Source organism: Apostichopus japonicus, chromosome 7 (genome assembly GCF_037975245.1).
Source record: "Apostichopus japonicus isolate 1M-3 chromosome 7, ASM3797524v1, whole genome shotgun sequence".
Classification (NCBI taxonomy): Eukaryota; Metazoa; Echinodermata; class Holothuroidea; order Aspidochirotida; family Stichopodidae; genus Apostichopus; species Apostichopus japonicus.
Window position 1 is genome coordinate 9,016,089 of NC_092567.1, and position 18,509 is coordinate 9,034,597.

At 34.6% G+C, this 18,509-nt stretch overlaps 1 protein-coding gene and 2 long non-coding RNA genes across 3 annotated transcripts in view; 2 read left to right on the forward strand and 1 right to left on the reverse strand.

The window, feature by feature from the left end:
- The window catches only part of LOC139970099 (uncharacterized), a 377,392-nt gene that overhangs the window by 257,551 nt on the left and 101,332 nt on the right, over window positions 1–18,509 (reverse strand). The gene's annotated exons all lie outside the window — the stretch shown is intronic.
- Window positions 1–18,509, forward strand: part of LOC139970041 (uncharacterized) — a 242,036-nt gene that overhangs the window by 76,106 nt on the left and 147,421 nt on the right. The window lies entirely within an intron of this gene.
- Window positions 8,042–14,918, forward strand: LOC139970105 (uncharacterized). The gene is made up of 3 exons (XR_011794008.1): window positions 8,042–8,098; window positions 13,801–13,865; window positions 14,357–14,918. It is a non-coding gene; the product is annotated as an uncharacterized lncRNA (long non-coding RNA).

Consider the following 18,509-nt stretch of genomic DNA (forward strand, 5'->3'; position numbering starts at 1 on the left):
TATACATTAGCTGCAATGAGAAGAAAGCACTTGCTATGGACTACAGGGGTTAGCTGCTTGCTGACAACAAAGAGACGTGCACTAGACAAACTATGTTACTATAACAAACTATCCCCACAAATCACCGACCAAATGGTAGACTAAAATCACAAAGAGTCAACATTGAAATCTAGTCTAACTATCTGTTTATTCGCTTAAATTGTGTCGCAGTTAGCCGGCACTAAAATATTCACCGAATAATTTCGTTATTGCTGTTATCTTTGACCACATTGTAGTAAACAACAAGCCTAAGTCAATGGGGAAAGCTAGCCTAAGAATCTGCTTATTTGCTCAAATTGTAAGGCAGTTGGCTGGAACTAAACTATCCATGGAATACTTTCATTATTACTGCTATCTTCGACCACATGCTAGCCTAACACCACATCGTTTTTTACACACACACACAAAACGTAGCCCTGTATACAACTTTCAATTAGCTATTGTTAGCAACAGTTTGGAAAGTATGTGCTATGTTTTGAAGAGGTAATATAGTATCGTAAGTACACAGTTGCTGCTGCGATGGATTAAAGATTTCAAGTTTGAGTAGTTTTCACTGGTATAATATTTTCGTGTTCAGTGTTGAGTGATTTTATCCACACAGGTAAAAGAACCATTACGAATGGCTAAAACTAGAAATAGTAAGCAATTAAAACAGCCATCTACACTACAAGAAAGTTATTTCATTAAAATAATCTTCCGCATTTGCGTGTATTGATTAATCAAAACATGAAATAGTGAATTTAAAGCACTCTCGTAGCAGTTACGAGATCCCCCCCCCCCCCTCTCTCTCAGAAAACGGGTACCCGTTTTGTGTGTTTTCGATTCGGGTACACGAATGTTCGGTCGGGTATCCGGGTAACCGACTCAGCCTATAGAATGTTCTTACTCATTAATTAAAACAATTGCTCAAGAGAAAGTTTCATCCTTCGCTTGGATCAAGTAAATCATCATGGATGCAACTATGCTGCAGGCTTTGATAGTATCTGATGAAAAAAAGGAATTATCGTTCGGAAATGGGATCACGTGATAATGACGATGATTTGTCTAGTCCTGTAGTGCCATAATTTAACTCAATAAAGTTATTCCAAATACATTTAGTCTCTTTCTAAGATCAATATTTAAATTATTAGTTTTCATTATCTTTGATGAAGTCACTAATGCGTTGTAATATAAAGCTGAATATCTTGATAACCGGGATAGCTTTACAAACATCAAGAGCAATCAAATGTTTCATTTCCCAGTACAATAACACTTTTTCTTCTTTGAACATTTTTTTTTTTTAAAGTGTTTAATTATGACTCTAGTGATTTGTGATGACGTCACTGATGTTGAGCGTTCTCTGATCTGTTCATCGTCTCATGGATTATTATTCTTGATCTGAGCATCGAGTACTCGACTATCATGATTTGGTTTCTTAATTTATAGTCCAAGATTCGTTTCTGTTTAAATGGGAGCATATGCTTTCATTAAAGATAATTAATCAGATATGTTAATGAGATGATAACAATTCCAACCTGATTGGTTTTATAACTAAGAGGATAATAGCTGTAAACTGATCAGATATAAAACCGAGATGATAATGATAGTAAACTGATCGGTAATCTTACAGAGATATAAGGATTGTAAACTGATCAGCTATATTATTGATATGATCATGATAGCAAACTAATAAGATCAAACTTAATGAATCAACTAGATTGATTACTCAGCTAATATGAAGTTATCATCGAGAGCCAACATAAATCTCGTGAATATAATGTTTATGATTTCATTCCAGACCAACAAATATTAAGTGTTCACTTATTATTAACATATCTCTCTTTTATGTTTTTCATCAGTTTGGAATAATATCGGATATCGCAATAATCGTCGTCTGAATCTAGAAACCGGTCAATGGCAGGTAAAGAGTTTGATCACCTTTCATTCAGCTATTGCTTATAATGGAACTCTGGTCAGCTTGTTTGCGTTATGCTACCCTAGCATTGTTTTCAGTCCTCAATAAGTGTAAACAAATCAATGTAGTGATACATTATCTGTGAAGTTAAGTGTTGCTGGTAAATGTTAGAAGTTCTGACGTCAAGAAAGAATTTTCAGATACTTTCCTGTTCGTACTCCCAAGGGGTGGGGGGGTGGTGAGAGCAGATGGAATGTTGCGTGCGAACATGGTCTAAATTAATCTCATTAGTTCTGTATTGACACATCCGTACAATTTCCATGTCAGTTTGATATTTCAAACATATAGTTATAGCTAAAAAATGACTTTGGACAGGTTTGCGAAATATTGACACATGTTGACACATATTAACACATGCCGTTTTATTAATATTCGAGGTTGTGAATTTGCATCCAATAAACTTCACGTTTATTCTGAAATTAAACCGTAGAATGTTATGAATCATATTAAACAGGTCTGTTCTTGTAATTTCTGTATAATTATTCATCATAACACATAACAACAGTCGTAACAGTCCGTTTAACTGACCATGTATCTTACTGTAGCTGCTCCCTGGTTTTAACTGGTCATGTTTAGGTTTTTAGCTGTTTCTGTTGGTGTGAGACGTGGGTCTTCCATGCAGCATTATAACACTAACAGATATATTACTTTAAAATGTTTGTCTTGGTTCAGGTAATTACTAATCAAGTTAAATTTAACCATTTCTATGGTACTCTGCGAATTGGTCAATTGCACATGATGGTGATGGGGAAAATTTGGAAGGTAGTAATAGGAACAGATATATGTGGAATTTGGCTCTAAAACATATTTTAAATTGATTTCTCTACTTTCGTATTGTTTAACTCAAATAATGTTGATAATTACGTCAAGGCGTAAACGTTTTAATAATATTAAATAAAGCTACATGCTACTTATAGGTAATAACGTTGACCAACCCATATAATATTCACACATAACTGGATAGCCCTGCTACTAATTAAGATATATAAATAGGTTGTATCAATCACATGAGTGCTACTTATAAGTGAGTTATTTATCGTTTAATCAGATTCAGACAAGACTGTGTGTCCCACAAATTATTTGTCATGTTTATTTGTATTTTTCCAAATTTGTAATCTCTCTGCCTACTCTCATCTTTCATGGTGTGATTTTTGGTAAAATAAATTAACATTATGTTTTCAAGGTTCTTATCTTTCCTTTTACGGCTAAGTTTGTTACCAGCAGATTGTAGCAAAAACAACACAAAATACAGAAGCTAGAAATATTCATTATGGTATTCTTCCTTGTGAATTAAATATTGCTAATAAATAAACGTTGTTGCTTAGAAAGCCCTAGGGGATTTAAAGGATCACTTGCTTAAATTATGATTTATCCAGATTAGTGCATCGTCACTGACATACGTGTGTGGGTCCAAGCAGGCTTATAAATATAATGAAAGGACGGGTCTGGTTTTCATTTGAAACCAATAAACCCTGGTATATTGTTCTGAATGGTAATGCTTGACATGGTCTTGGTCATTTGTATATAGGAAAGGAAGAGGAGGTATTTTAATTACTGACATTGCCAGGGTTCCAGTCTAATACTCTTTTATCTTGGGAGGGTGGGGGAGGGGGACTTATGGTATTGGTGTAAAATGGGAATAAATTAGAAAACACAAAGAAACTATCTCTGTAGTATACTGTGTAGCTCTACTAACCCGCTTCTTTGTTATCTTGTACGGTTACCATGGTAACCAAAACATATGCAATCACTTGATAAAGTATGAATATAAGACAAATATTCGTATTATTTCCCGCGTATTTTGAACAGACACAAATATACATACATAAGACTATTTTGAAGGAGTCAGGATCCGGGGTGGGGAGGGGGGGGGTTTGGAGTGGAGTTGTTCCAACAACGGTATAGCCGGTAACTGATAATCTGATTTAAATATTCATAATTTGCCATCGGTTACTTGTTTATTATATATTGATAATTATCTTCAAGTGTTAAGGATAATTTATTGCCACACCCGGACCTTCCAGCCTCATTCATTACTTATTGTTAGTGTCTAGGATTGGGTGGATAGTTAAGGGCGTTAAATAATATAGGAACAAACCACGTTAACTTTTATATCAAGTTTATTCCAAACATAGAAAGAAGCTTATTAAAATCTGGAAGTGCACAGAAATACATATCTTTAATATATATTGTTGAGATAAAAGTATGTGGATAAATCACAAGCATTGGTATGATCATTAATAACTGGGCATAGCATTTCAACATTTAGTAGAACACTAGTAGCGGGTATGACTTTACACAACATCATTGACATAACCGACGCTGCTTAACGTTTCCAACATACCACTATAAATCCTCGTGAAACATTGGTATTATTCTTCTGAACCAAAACTTAATAAAAATCAATGACATTAACAAATATCTTAATCAAATAATATCTCCACCTAAATGAATGCACTGAACATATCCCGCTTTTACGTCACCATCTCGATGTACATTAAATATGAAACCGTAGAATGTTGTCAATCATGTTGCACCGTTCTTGTTTATGTTCATTTAATTTCGGGGCAAATGTTCATCATATCACATACAGTTGTCGTGAAAACAGGCCGTTTAGCCGACCCTGTAGCTAACTGTAGCTGCCCTTGCATATATTTGTCTTTGTATCAGGCTCACTGGATTTCCCTGGTTATGGTCATTCTCTTCTTTTCTCTGGTGTAAGGAGAATTTGGTCTCCATTATATAAAGCTGCCTATTACGTCATAGTTTGTAAATTGACCAAGCTGTGAAATATTCGAAGAATTAATGGATACCCTGCAACTTACTAAGATATTTAGATATGTTGTCACAATCACGTGACTGCTCATGATTAGTGAATTATTTGTCGTTCAACTAGATTTAGACAACTTGTGTCCCATAAATTTATTGTCATAGATATTTGTTTGTTAGAAAACTTACTTTAATCTTCACAGGTGGACTGAAGTAACATTATGTTTCAAGTTCTACTCATTCCCTTAACGGTCAAGTTTGCTACCAGCAGATTGTAGCAAAAACAACACAAAGTACAGAAATGCACTTTTTTGGGGCAAGATATGAGGATTGTGTAAATTTCTGTTGGCATTTACTAAAATACCTCTACGTGCAGGATACAATGGGTGTCCCATACGAATAGTTCATGTATTCCCAATTAATAGGAATTGTCCAATCAAAACGCTTAAAGGAATAGTTAGTTAACGGAAGAGATGTAAATGTTGCAGATTATAATGATGAGGATTTTTAATCTGATCATTTTTTAAAAATTTTTTTATGATACACCGTTATTGATAAAATAATTATACCTCTCGATCAAAATGGTATAAGCAATGCTATATCTGAAACCTTTGACGATGTCATAAGAGGGATTTGTCTTAAGTAGAGACTAAGGTGATTTAAAATACGACTGTCTGGTATAACAGCCAACACATAGTTATATACAGTAGTCTATTTTGCTATAGGTATTATGTTGCAGTCGCTACGGACTAAGACATGTTTGTTTACATGGATGAAAGTGCTACAGTATGCATAGCTATAGAGACTTCAAACTAGTCTTGGTGATTATTCTAACTGTAAGATATTGACATAATTTTTTTAATTTTTTTTTATTAGATTTGTTTTAAAGTGTTACAGATCAGTGAGGTATGGAACATTAGTATGTAATACAGGTCACGGTAGGACAGAGCGTTAATCTAGGATGATTTTCATTTTACCCGACATTTTTTAAATGGGCGCAATCGTACGTGTCGTGATGATATTAAAAGGTTTTATCACCCTTCTATCATCCTAATCTTGGAGGGGGGGGGCTATGTCCCCAAACTGAAGTAACGAAAATATATTTAAAGATCAATTGGGAATTGTCTAACGACGAGGAGTTATTTCTCCAGGATGTATATATATATATATTTTGTACAATACAACATATACGTTAGAAACCTTGTGACGAGGTTGGTACAAATAAATGAAAATAAATGAAGTCTCCCTTCCACGCTCGTACTCCAGCACTTTCATCCTATTTCCTAATTATTGTTGTCCTTCTCTCTCTGCATGTAGACCCCTATGTGCTCTCCTTATATACAAGTTAGTGCCTCGTGAATCAATGAATATTCTTAAGATAGAGAATATTGAAACAGATAAAAACATATAAAGCGAAATGAATCTATCGTGCTTCCATTGTCTCTCTTCCACACCGTCTCAGTCAAAAAATGTTTTATTGGTGAAAATATCGATGCATACTTTACATCTCTAGAATCTTAACGTTGTGATGTCACTATACGCAGCAATGCAACAGTTAGTAAATGTTACTCAGTTCCAGTAGTTTGAGTTGTAATGGGATTTGAGGGATCCATATTGATTATATTTCATTATCGCTTTAGATCAATGTATATATTTTTTTTCGTGACTGATATGAATGTCTGGGTCCTAGCAGGCTTATAATATGAAAGGGCATATCTGGGTTTAACTTGAAACTAAGAAACAGATGGATTTGTTATGTAGGATTCATCAACTTAATCTACTTTAACATACTAGGAAAATTAAAGGAGAGGTGACTACTTAAAAGTGAAACTAAAAGATTAAATGTAAGGTTTTTATTTAATTTTCAAGAAACGTACCATCCTCTTTGTACCATCCTCTTTATGTACAGTTCTATGAATAAGCAGCAGCATTATGATACCAAAAAAAAAAAGGCAACGGTGAATCTGAAATAATAGTGTTTTTAAAATATTTGTATTATTTCTTTCGTCTTTTGAATAACTGATAAATACAATTTCAAACAAAAATAATATTTCGAAAGAGCTAAGGCCCGAGTGGGATGACAAGGGGGGGGGGGGTGTTCAAATACCTGGTAATGTGGCTGATTTTGTAAAATTTACCACCCGGCAAATTAACTATTGTATCTTCATAGTTATATTCAAGTGCTGACGATAATATAATGTTACTTCCGGGCCTTGTATCCTCACATGGTTCCTATTGTTCTTAGTACTTAATTTCTAACAGAACCATTCAATATATTGGTATGTTATAGTATAAGAAACACTCTGATGTGGTAGAGTCCAAATATTCTTTATTCAGAGCCAAGTTTGAGACCACTTGGTTCGAATATGGCACTCTCGAGTCCGAACAGAGTTCTATAAAGTATATGAGCAATCCAAATCAAGTCCAGCAGGTGGATTCTGCCAATACTAGTCTAATAGACACACAGGTCGCATCGGTTACACAAACCCAATATATTCCTTAATTTACAGACCGTCGCTTCCTGGTCTAAATTTTCCTTGTCTAACGTTGAGCAGAGAGAGTCAACTATTGGAAAACTGATTATGTGCGCATGTGTAACTTTCATTTAAACATACACACACCCAGGGTAAATTTAGAAAGAAAAAATCTGTGCAGGGATTATATATTTTATGATTTTTTTAAAGGTTAACAGATCTACAGTAGTCTATTTAATTCTCCCCTTGTGTCTCTTATTTGATTTGTTCATCATACATGTACATTTCCCAAACTGTCATGGTTATCTCTTCACGATCAACCAATACGATAAAAACAGAATATCTAAGACGGAGGGGGAAGGGGCTACTCAATATTTTGCTTTATTTTTGCATCATTACATCGATCCAATAACGATATTCTGGGGTCTATCTTTGAATACTGTCATCTTTTTCCTCCTTGTCATCTTCTCTGTCGTTCATGGTATTTATCTGATCATCTTAGTGAGAAGCTCATCATTATGACGTCACTCAGTGTTTGATGACGTCACTGTCTTTATGGGCGGGTTTAAAACTAACTATGTCTTCCTTGTAAAGCTGATGTTTACTCATGTTATTAAGTCCGTGCATCTTACATGGACGAGTCTATCTCCTTTATTGACTTTAATGTGTTCAATGAAGATGTGCGTTTACCTCTCAGGAGTAGTTTACTGTGATATTTGTGAAGATATATCATTCTAATTTATAAATTTTTTGCTTCGCCATGTTATATTTTCCTGAAATTCATTTTCAAAATCTCATGAATATATAATATTTCTCTTCCTTTCAGGCCTGTGACAAAAGGGGCAATCTACCAGGAGAAGAGGTAAGAGAGACAAAGATTAATGTTCCTGTTAATTAGTAACGGTAATTTTAATAACAGACAAAGAGGTATAAATTAATGTTGAACAAAGAAATAAGACAAAAGAGTATTAGACTTTGTTTTTCATCAGGAGGAAAAGATTTATAACTGTCGTGCATCGAACAGGGAATTTAGATAGGCCAGCTACAAGTTTATACCTCGTACTGGTGATAGCACTGTTCTCAAAGTCAAGTTTAGATGCGGCCTAAATAATCTTCCTTTCGCACACACAGTCAGAGAAATGGTAAACAAAGAAACGGATAGACTTTTAAATACTACAAGGTTTAGTCCGATGTTATGGAGCGTTACAAGCTTCACACAATATTGGAATTTAACTTTTAAACTGTCAATCCCCTCCCTTCGGCAGATGCTTAATGATTATTTTATTTCACTCTGCTGATGTGCATATCATAATTCTTTAGCAATTCAAAAAGTATCAAGAGGATATTTTAAATTTCTTGTAGAAAATCCTTTGTTCATTAATTTCTCCGTGAATTTTTTTTTCACAGTTTGTTAACCGGGAAAGGAACTGATAAAAAAGAAAATGAACATTTTGAATCTCACTTTTATAGGGTAACAGTTTTCTCTACACACAAAGGGCTAACTGTGGAAGTCTATACTCATATCTAACCATAAATCTCTACTCCGGTATTTTTTTCATATAATAAAATCATTAGAATCATTCCCTGGGGTCGGGGAGGGGTTTGGCCGGTTTAGGAGGGTATCCGTTCGGTAATAGCATCATGAATCATTGTGAAACGAGAGCATATACTGTGTCATAAAAACACTAACTCGGAGCGAACTGTTGTTATATGACATATAAGGAACATTGTAAAAATGAACGGTTGATGTTTTAGTGACTGAGTGATGACGTCATACCGTAATCCCTTACAGAGTGGATTAAATGGAGGAGGGGAGCAAGAAGTAAGTTCCAGTTCAGGTCTGTTTATATAAAAGACATGAACACAACGGTGAAGGTAGCTAACGACACTATAGTGATTTGGATGAAGTTGCATGCATGAGAGTTGACTCTTCCAACATAAACTTAAAAAATACATTTATTGATCAATATACTTCCCAAATGTGTGTCAGTTCAAAGCCTCAAGTAATATTTCGAGATGATTTACGCTGGTTCATATCTCAATTAATTTACTATTTATCAGCACAACCTGGTACAGTTAATTTTTTTACGGTAGTTTTTAGTCTGTTTTTTTTTTGCAAAATGAAAGCCAATTTATGGATATTGTACCAAACCTTTCTAATGTTAGTCAAAATGAGCTAGCAATGAATTACAATTTTACATTATTTTTCCTCTACATGAAATTTTATTTTGAAAAATAAATGAAAACATTGATCATTAACATGTCGTTGCCTAAACACATTTACAAACAGGTGACACATATAACACCAACTAAGGAGGTTCCATTTTTTTAATTCAGTTTGTTACATTATATGTCTGACTTATCCAGCTAACAAATAATGTTCTTATGGGCGTTTAGTATAATGTCAATGTTTGTTCAGAAAGAACATAAGAGCTGATTTCTAGGCACGTTTTATATTTCTTCGTAGGGCTCATTTAAATTATTTTCAAATACGACGTTACAGTACACGTGCAGCTAAGGTGTATTAATGCTACATTAGCATTGCATATAAATTGTAATAAGGGAAATTGGGTGTGTATACTCACCATGCAGGCGACGTGATGAAGTATTTCTCCTGAAAGGCAGATAACTAGCGGCTCGTAGTTCCACTGTCCAAGGCGGTGGAAGGGGGGAAGGATTCGTAGGACTAAATTGTTTAAAAGTAGAGTATGTTACCCAAAGTTAGATGAAAATTTCAATTAACCCCACCCCATCCCTCTTCATGGACGTCTTTTGTCCATCAACTTTCTTCGGCGAAGTGTAAGAAGTCACTCATAGTAGAATCGTTTTAATACATCTTGACATATGGGGTCTGTAGAAATATTAGACAAAACGGTAAGGTGTAACCATTGAGATACAGGAACAATATTAATTAATTACCTAGATATATAGCTATTTTCATGTTAATGTATAAAGGAAGCAAATTGCCCTTGGACGTCGAACATTAACCCGTCAAAACGTTTACAATACTTTCATAAACATCGGTCAGTTTAACCCTTCAACGTCCGGATTACCTTTCATTTTGAATTATGAAACGCTAAACTGATACTGTACAGAGAAACTAACAATATAGTAAGAAATAAAAGCAGGTAATTCCTGTTTTACGAGACATTCATTTTGACTAGTTATGCGACTCATATAATATGGTTAACACTGGATTCACGTTCATTGTAAAGTCAAAACAATAGAGCGAAAAACGAGCAAATAAAACATAAATCTGTCAATAATTTGCATCACGTGACACCAAACGTGTTTGCAGTGCGTATTGTCTACAATGTGTTACAGCTTCAAAGTATCTTGATATCTCGTTCATCGTTCCGGACTTGTAAGAAAGTAATCTGGCTTTCAATTTCTTGTTTTGACAGGGTTTTCATGTTGATCCTCTTTGTCCAAACAAAACATATCGTTGTCTCTTCTTAACTCACTATTACTATCTCTTCAAATTCTCCCATCTCTCCCATCTCTCTCATCTCTCTCAACAAAAACAAAACGAGATCAAGTCTAACTGTTACTACCAGCAAACTAACAGGTTTCCATAATACGGTTCTTTGGTAACAAGAGTTGCGCAGATGCTTCGGGGAGGGTACAGGAGTCTATTATGATCGCGAATTATTTTTCGGAACAGTGATTTTCTATCACTATAGTTATGTATATGTTCGCATTGGGGTCCCGGGATGCATCGAATACTTTTAAAACCTAATTTCAGAAGTTTTTTTAAAGGAATTGTCTGGTGGAAGATTTTGATACATTGTCCTTGTAATTATTATTTTTCTCTTTCTAACCATGTAAAAATTGTCCCCATTCGACATTTTCTTCTTGTAGAAATCTGGTTTTCAAATTCACCAGTTTCTCACCAAAAGTACCGTTTGTTCGAACGCTTCAATATGGTGATTGACGTAGTGCTTGCAGATAGGCAAAACAGGCGACTTGAAGTTAGCACTCCCAATTCCGCAGCAAATTAACTCACGTGTAAGCACATTGGATTGCCTCATATATATAACGTACATACTCGCGAACGTATATACTACGATGCTCAGTTGGTGTACTTGTATAGAGTTACACATAGTACACTCACACTCAAACCACAGTTCATTAACTGTTCTTCGAAATCGCTGAAATAAAATTCACGGATCAAATTAACAGTAAAAGGAAACTTGTAAAGTATTCGTTAAACCGAAAGATGAAACTTGGCGGGATCGATGTCATCGCAGAACTGTCCGATTGTAAACGTTAGTGTAGCCTATACACGCGGACATTCTTCGCGCTGGAGCTGGATACCGCGATGTATAAACAACGAAGAGCCTGCTGTTAAAACTTATCTTGTGTTACACAAAGACCACGAAACCACCGATCTACTACATATATTGCGGCTTAAGGAGTTTTTTAAATCATATCTAATTTATAAGAAATTTCACCGGAAATTATTGAAGAAATTGATCGAATCGTTGTCAGAGCAGAATATAGCACTGAGAAGCTTAGGCTCGCAGAACTGTCCGATTGTCAACGTTTGAGTATAGCCTACATGCGAACATTTTTCGCGTTGGCGCTGGATAGCGCGATGTATAGCCTGAACAACTCAGAGTCTGCTGTTAAAAGTTACCTTCTGTTACTCAAAGACCACGGAACCACCGCTCAAGTACATGGCGGCTTAAGGAGTTTTTGAAAACATATCTAATTTTTAAGAAATTTCACCGGAAATTATGGAAGAAATTTATCTGTATACAAACGCTGTTTTGTTGTGATTACCGTATAGGTACTGTGCGGAGGGTGGGTTATGACGCAATCTGCTATGGCAGAGCTGACGTCACGTATTGTACTGTTCAAATCATATTTGAATTGTCTATCCATAACGATTAAAAAATCGTTTCTCCGTCAAACGCAACATTAGCGTTCTCATACTTTGACAACATGTTTGGAAAATTATTTACTATTTTTTAAGGTAACTTCTTTGGGCCACCAGACAATCCTTTTAAGGCTTCTTAGGCAATGTGTCTCCGGTTCCAACTAGACCACTAGCCATGGGTATTGAGCGGGCTCTTGACAGTGGAACATTCACATGGCAGTGCTTTCAGTACCCTTGAACATTGGTCTGGGTCCAACACTCCCGCCCTTCCCCTTTTACCGTTCATCTCTGTGTTATTGGGATGGTTATTTAGACTAGTTAATACATTTTAAGGATTTATCGATGATTAAATTATAGTTTTGGAAAATAAAGTAACGCCAGCAAGAAAGACTCTGTCTTTCGCACTATAATATGCATTAATAATTAACACCTAAACTGTTCATATATGTATTTTAGATCCTCCTGCAAGCAGGAACTCGCAAATAAGCCATCATTGGCTTATCAAAGCCGCAAGCTGACCGAAGTCAGTCTCTTATATTCATATTTAACGTACATTATTATGAATTGTCTGTAACTGGACGACATTCATTAATCTTGGTGTGACTCGAACTCGGGACCTTATGATTGAAAGGCACCGGCGTTCATAGCTTTCCACTGAAGATAAAATATGCCTATGATAACACAAGTTCCGTCAGAACAAAACATAAAGCAGAACCCGGTCTAGCATGGTCAAGAGAAGCAACTAAAATAACTATCCCGTTATATGTCAAAAATGATTAATTCAGGGAATTTTCTTAGTAAAGGAACGTCATATAGTGACACGGCCTACCCAACATTTTACTTAACTTTTACAAAAATGTTACGATTGGTTTCAAAGTCCTAGAGGAAGAAGGGAGAGGGGTGGGTCCAGCTGGAAATATATAAACCACGTTTATGGATCAGTTTACCTTCAGAATGGAGTAAACTGGTCATTTTAACACCCTAAGAATACTGCCTTCGTCACCATCTCTTGAACTCTCACCTTGCTATTGCAAAATCACGTGAGTCAATGTCCAGTTTGATTTGTCTCCAACATTTGTGAATTATTAAGAAAAGCACATAATGAGAGCTGAGTGACCTGGATATGTTTCTGTAACGATTAAATTAATGTTAGAAAGGGATTGTCGAACTTCTATAATGATGAGAATGTTAAACTTTGCAATATAATTGAAAATGGCTACTCAGCTAGACGGGATCAGCTTATAAACATAACGGAACATTTCCCCGCATCGCACCAATGTGTGATAGTACATTGGGTTGTATTGATTGAGTCATCGTGATATCAAGGGAAATCCCCTGGATAGGGTCATTTGATGGTTACCGGCAGGGAAGAGGATGGGGTGTGGCGATAAGTGAACTGATTCTTGTACAGTAATCCTGTTTTACACATAAACCTTTTTTGCAAGACGTACTCGTTAGAAATCCTAAAATAATAACTGAAATAATAACAATAAACAGGACAAAAATTTGCGAGACATTTGAAAACATACAAAGTTTAATGTAACATGAATCCATTTATCTGAAATAACACTTTTAATATGGATGCATATGATGAATATTTACAACATTTAAATATACTGCATTGTCTTTGTTTCTGTTTTATCTTATACATATTCATTACTTATATTTTTCCTCTTGTTTAGGGATTCAATGATGAGAATTACCAGTGGAGCTTGGCGAACTTCAACCTGGCAAGGCGCAAGTAACTGTAAGTCAATACAGCTAAATACTCTCTACCTTGGTATTTAACATTGTATTTGTTAACAGTGATTGTCTGCTACTTACTTTTATTTGTAAAATCTTAATATATTAATATTAATCTCCATCAATAACCATAATTTGTATTCCGATATCTGTGATTATCTATTTTATTTGGTCACTAACACCATTTTCTTCAACTATAATTGGTTTTATTATATGTTTCATTAACAAAGATGATCCCTTATTTAATGTATGGAATTTAGTAATAAGTTCCTTCCATTAACAAAAACATAGTTTGCTTGTTTACCGTGTTGCAGTGTTTTGTTTAGCCGGTGAGTTAAATAACTTATTGGCTCGTGGTATTGTTGGCGCTTTTTTCCGGGAGGAGAAGTACTCTTAGGTATCACTTCCCCATTATTCTACTAATAAGTATACTTTTGACCAATTATTATGATAACAATATAACCTAATATATATCATTTTATCTTTATTTTACAGCTCAATGCAAAGAGCATGTTCATCTGGCGTTGCCAATTAGCAGCAGGACTGTGACGTCATTTGCTCTATTCTCAAAACGATGGCAGTACAGTACTTTCAGTGAGGAAGAATCTAATAAAGATTTAGGTTGTAAACTGTTAATATCTCTCAAATACTACAAACAGTGCCAGATAGAGCTCCAGTATAATACACTTGCAACTAGTCTAGTATGATTGCGACGTCATCAAATGCTTATATTCTCAAGACAATGGCATGGTGACTTCGTAAACACTGTAAATTTTACATTCATTGTGAATGGATCTTGTAGAGAGATTACATTGTAAAATAATATTAATAATTCCATATACAATAAAGAAGTAAAAGATAAGTGTTCAATTTACATTGTGTTTAAAGGATTAATTTAATCTGAATTTCAGTCTTTAAATATTATAGTCCAAAAAAGGAGTGTTACTAAAGTTTCTTCAACTATTCTGGGTTTGTTAGATATTCACCTTTAACATATGCTAAATGTCTGGACTACTCCTTTAATTGCTAAATCGATGATGACGTCAGCCCCTTAGTGCAAGCCTAAATATTCATATTAATACTGTGTTTTATACAATTTAATAAGTCAACAAACTCAAGTTTTGTAACTGTTCTTAAACCAGAGCATATTGAGATTATTTTTTACAACATTTGTCCGTGTCGAATTGGTACTTCACTGTTCACTATCTATCTCTTATTTAGAGACAGCGACCTCATGTTTGCCACCAACTGAAATAGTCTGGTGACGTCACTGACTACCAAGTTGAACAAACAATCAACATATTTTCTATTTATATCTCTTGAATTTAACTCGATGACATTGAAAACAAAACGATAACAGAGAAGTACATCTTGGAAATAATGATCAATTATGAGAAACTCGTCCACTATTAATTAAGATAAATTACCCACCTATTAGGAGGATTTAACCACAGGTAGCATACATAATTTAAATGTAATGACAGCGTTTTCTTTTCTTTTTCGGAGAAGGGGATGGGGATTCTAGGGGATTCCTTCCCCATCATATCAAGAGATTAGGTTTGTTAAATGTTACTTACTACAAAGAACTCAAAACAAAAGCTACTTAGTGTTTTATTGTACTGTACAAAAAGTCATTTCTAATGTTTTAATAATAACATAACTGTCCATATCTGACTTCTTTCCTAACTCTAAATTCGTTTGCTCTTCAAGCCAAATTCAAACTTGCTAAGAGCCAATCAAGCTTCTAATGACGTCATCCATCAACCCCTACGTCATCAGTATTGGAGACTATATTTTCTTGGATGTCAACTATTGAGAGAGGGAAGAAAGAGAGCACAATCTCTACCTTTCTCTATGTGTGTATGTGGAGGAGCGGGGTGGGGGTGGGATGTTGGAGGGGTTAGACCCACCATATTGGTGACCAAGTAGATGTTATAGTAGTTATTTGCACCACAACCAGAACGCTAATTTGTATAATGGGAATTAAACGGTTATGTACAGTATTTTTTCCAATTTAAGTTAGTATGTAACAAAGTCATCGTTACTTGTGTGAATGAAGAGAAAGGTTCGTTCCGCCAACTCGTGTGTCCCTGATCAGATATTGCTGGACCTGTTCTCGCCCTCCACGCACTCCTCTTGTGCAAAGTATAACAACTTTCATTGTATGTGATGTTATGATTCATCCCAATTTCAGACCCATATCTCTACCTCCCACCGCCCCCCCCCCCCCACCTCCACCCCGACAAACACTTGACTACTCAGAAAATTAATTATACGTCTAATTATGTTAATATTCCTAAACTTATTTTTATAAGCAGACATGTTTGGAATGCTTTGGCAAATATATTTACATACTGTATCCACACACACTTGGTAACTAGGATTGCATGATTAAACTTTTCTTCGTTCTTCCTTTAACTACATTTGATGTAAACTGTGACGTATCGACTGATACTTCAATAACTTCATTTGTCAATACTTTCATTTTATTATTCTATTATTATTATTTTAAGCTTCGCTTTATTATCGTTTATATTGATTTATAATATGTTTGTTTCAAATCATCATTTTAATAATTTAGTTTATTATCAATTTTACGGCATATCCTATTTGTTGTATTAACTGATCTCATCAGAGCACGAAAAATATAACATGAACGCTCAAAATAGTTCACCGACAAACAAACATACACAAGTTTATATTTAGTGTTAACGCTAACTCTTCGAAATTTGCAGTCAAGTTAAGGGCGCTTTGATCATGCGCAGTTAGTTAAATCTCTCCAGGTATGATTAAACGACGTCAATATAAGATTAATAACATTACTACAGAATTTAATCAGATTGACATATCTCCATTATTGTAAGCGCTTTTAATGGAATTCATATTATTATTTTTCATTTGCTTACTTTTACATTTTAAAAAGTGTCTGTTTTGACTCAAAAGAGACTGTAACGTCGATAACCTTAACAAGTTTGTAACAAAAGTGAACTTGAAGCAAACAGGTGTGATGTCATAGCAGGTGTGTTGTCAGATGATGTCAAGTGTGATGTCACTGACAGCAAAATGTTATTTTTTTCATTTTTCACTACCTTGGTTTGACTTTGGGTTGGAAAAGATCCCAACTTTGTTTTAAGGAATGTGACAATGACGATACATAGTTTAGTACATACCAATTTTGAAAAAGAAAATTAGACTCCCCCTTTATCGAAGGCAAAAGGAACCTATGCGATATTGAAGTCGTGTGTCTGTGTGTGCTTCTGTGACACATGCTTGGGTCCGCGATAACTCAACAACGGAGTGATGGATATTTCTCATACTTGCTTAATGTAGATGTATTTTAGTAAGAAGGTGTGCCCTATTTGTTAGCACTGACTTTACGAATCTTAATGAGGTTATGCACTTCTGGACCCAAACTTGTGAGCCCCAATATTTTTGGAACATTTGAGCGCAAAGTTTAATTAGGCCCAATTTTTGGGAAAGGCCAAAATGTTATATTGCAATAACTCCACAACCTACTTCATATTGTATCCAAACTTGGAATACTGTTGTTGGTTAATAGCTGGTACATGTGGACATAAATATTATGATACCGTATTGGGTGATGACGTAAAACACTTTAATATTCCACTAATCACGTAACCATAGTGACCGTTGGACTCTTGTTAGTATTTTATCGTCTTCATTTACCTTCCGTTGTTATTAAAGTCATAAATAGAGCCTTGTTTGTTAGGACAATACGATCACGTGAGCTTACATAATTCATCAAGATTGAATAAGATAATAACGCTGATAATGTAATGTACATTAGGTAAACATTAAATACAATGGTATGCTCTCTGTGTTTCATTATTCGTTTTCATTATTTCCTTCACGTTCTTTTTTTATTGCATCTGTAAAGTTTCTACTTGTTTGTGATATTAAAGGAGAATCACACTAAATGATAAAATATGTGATAGGTAGGCTATCGATCATATTAATACTATGTGATAGGTAAGCTATCGATCATTTTAATATTATGTGATAGGTAAGCTATCGATCATTTTAATATTATGTGATAGGTAAGCTATCGATCATATTAATACTATGTGATAGGTAAGCTATCGATCATTTTAATATTATGTGATAGGTAAGCTATCGATCATATTAATACTATGTGATAGGTAAGCTATCGATCATTTTAATATTATGTGATAGGTAAGCTATCGATCATATTAATACTATGTGATAGGTAAGCTATCGATCATTTTAATATGATGTGATAGGTAAGCTATCGATCATTTTAATATTATGTGATAGGTAAGCTATCGATCATTTTAATATTATGTGATAAGTAAGCTATCGATCATATTAATATTATGTGATAGGTAAGCTATCGATCATTTTAATATTACATGATGGGTAAGCTATCGATCATTTTAATATTACGTGATTGGTAAGCTATCGATCATTGTAATATTATGTGATTGGTAAATTATCGATCATTTTAATATGATGTGATAGGTAAGCTATCGATCATTGTAATATTATGTGATAGGTAAGCTATCGATCATTTTAATATTATGTGATAAGTAAGCTATCGATCATTTTAATATTATGTGATAGGTAAGCTATCGATCATTGTAATATTATGTGATAAGTAAGCTATCGA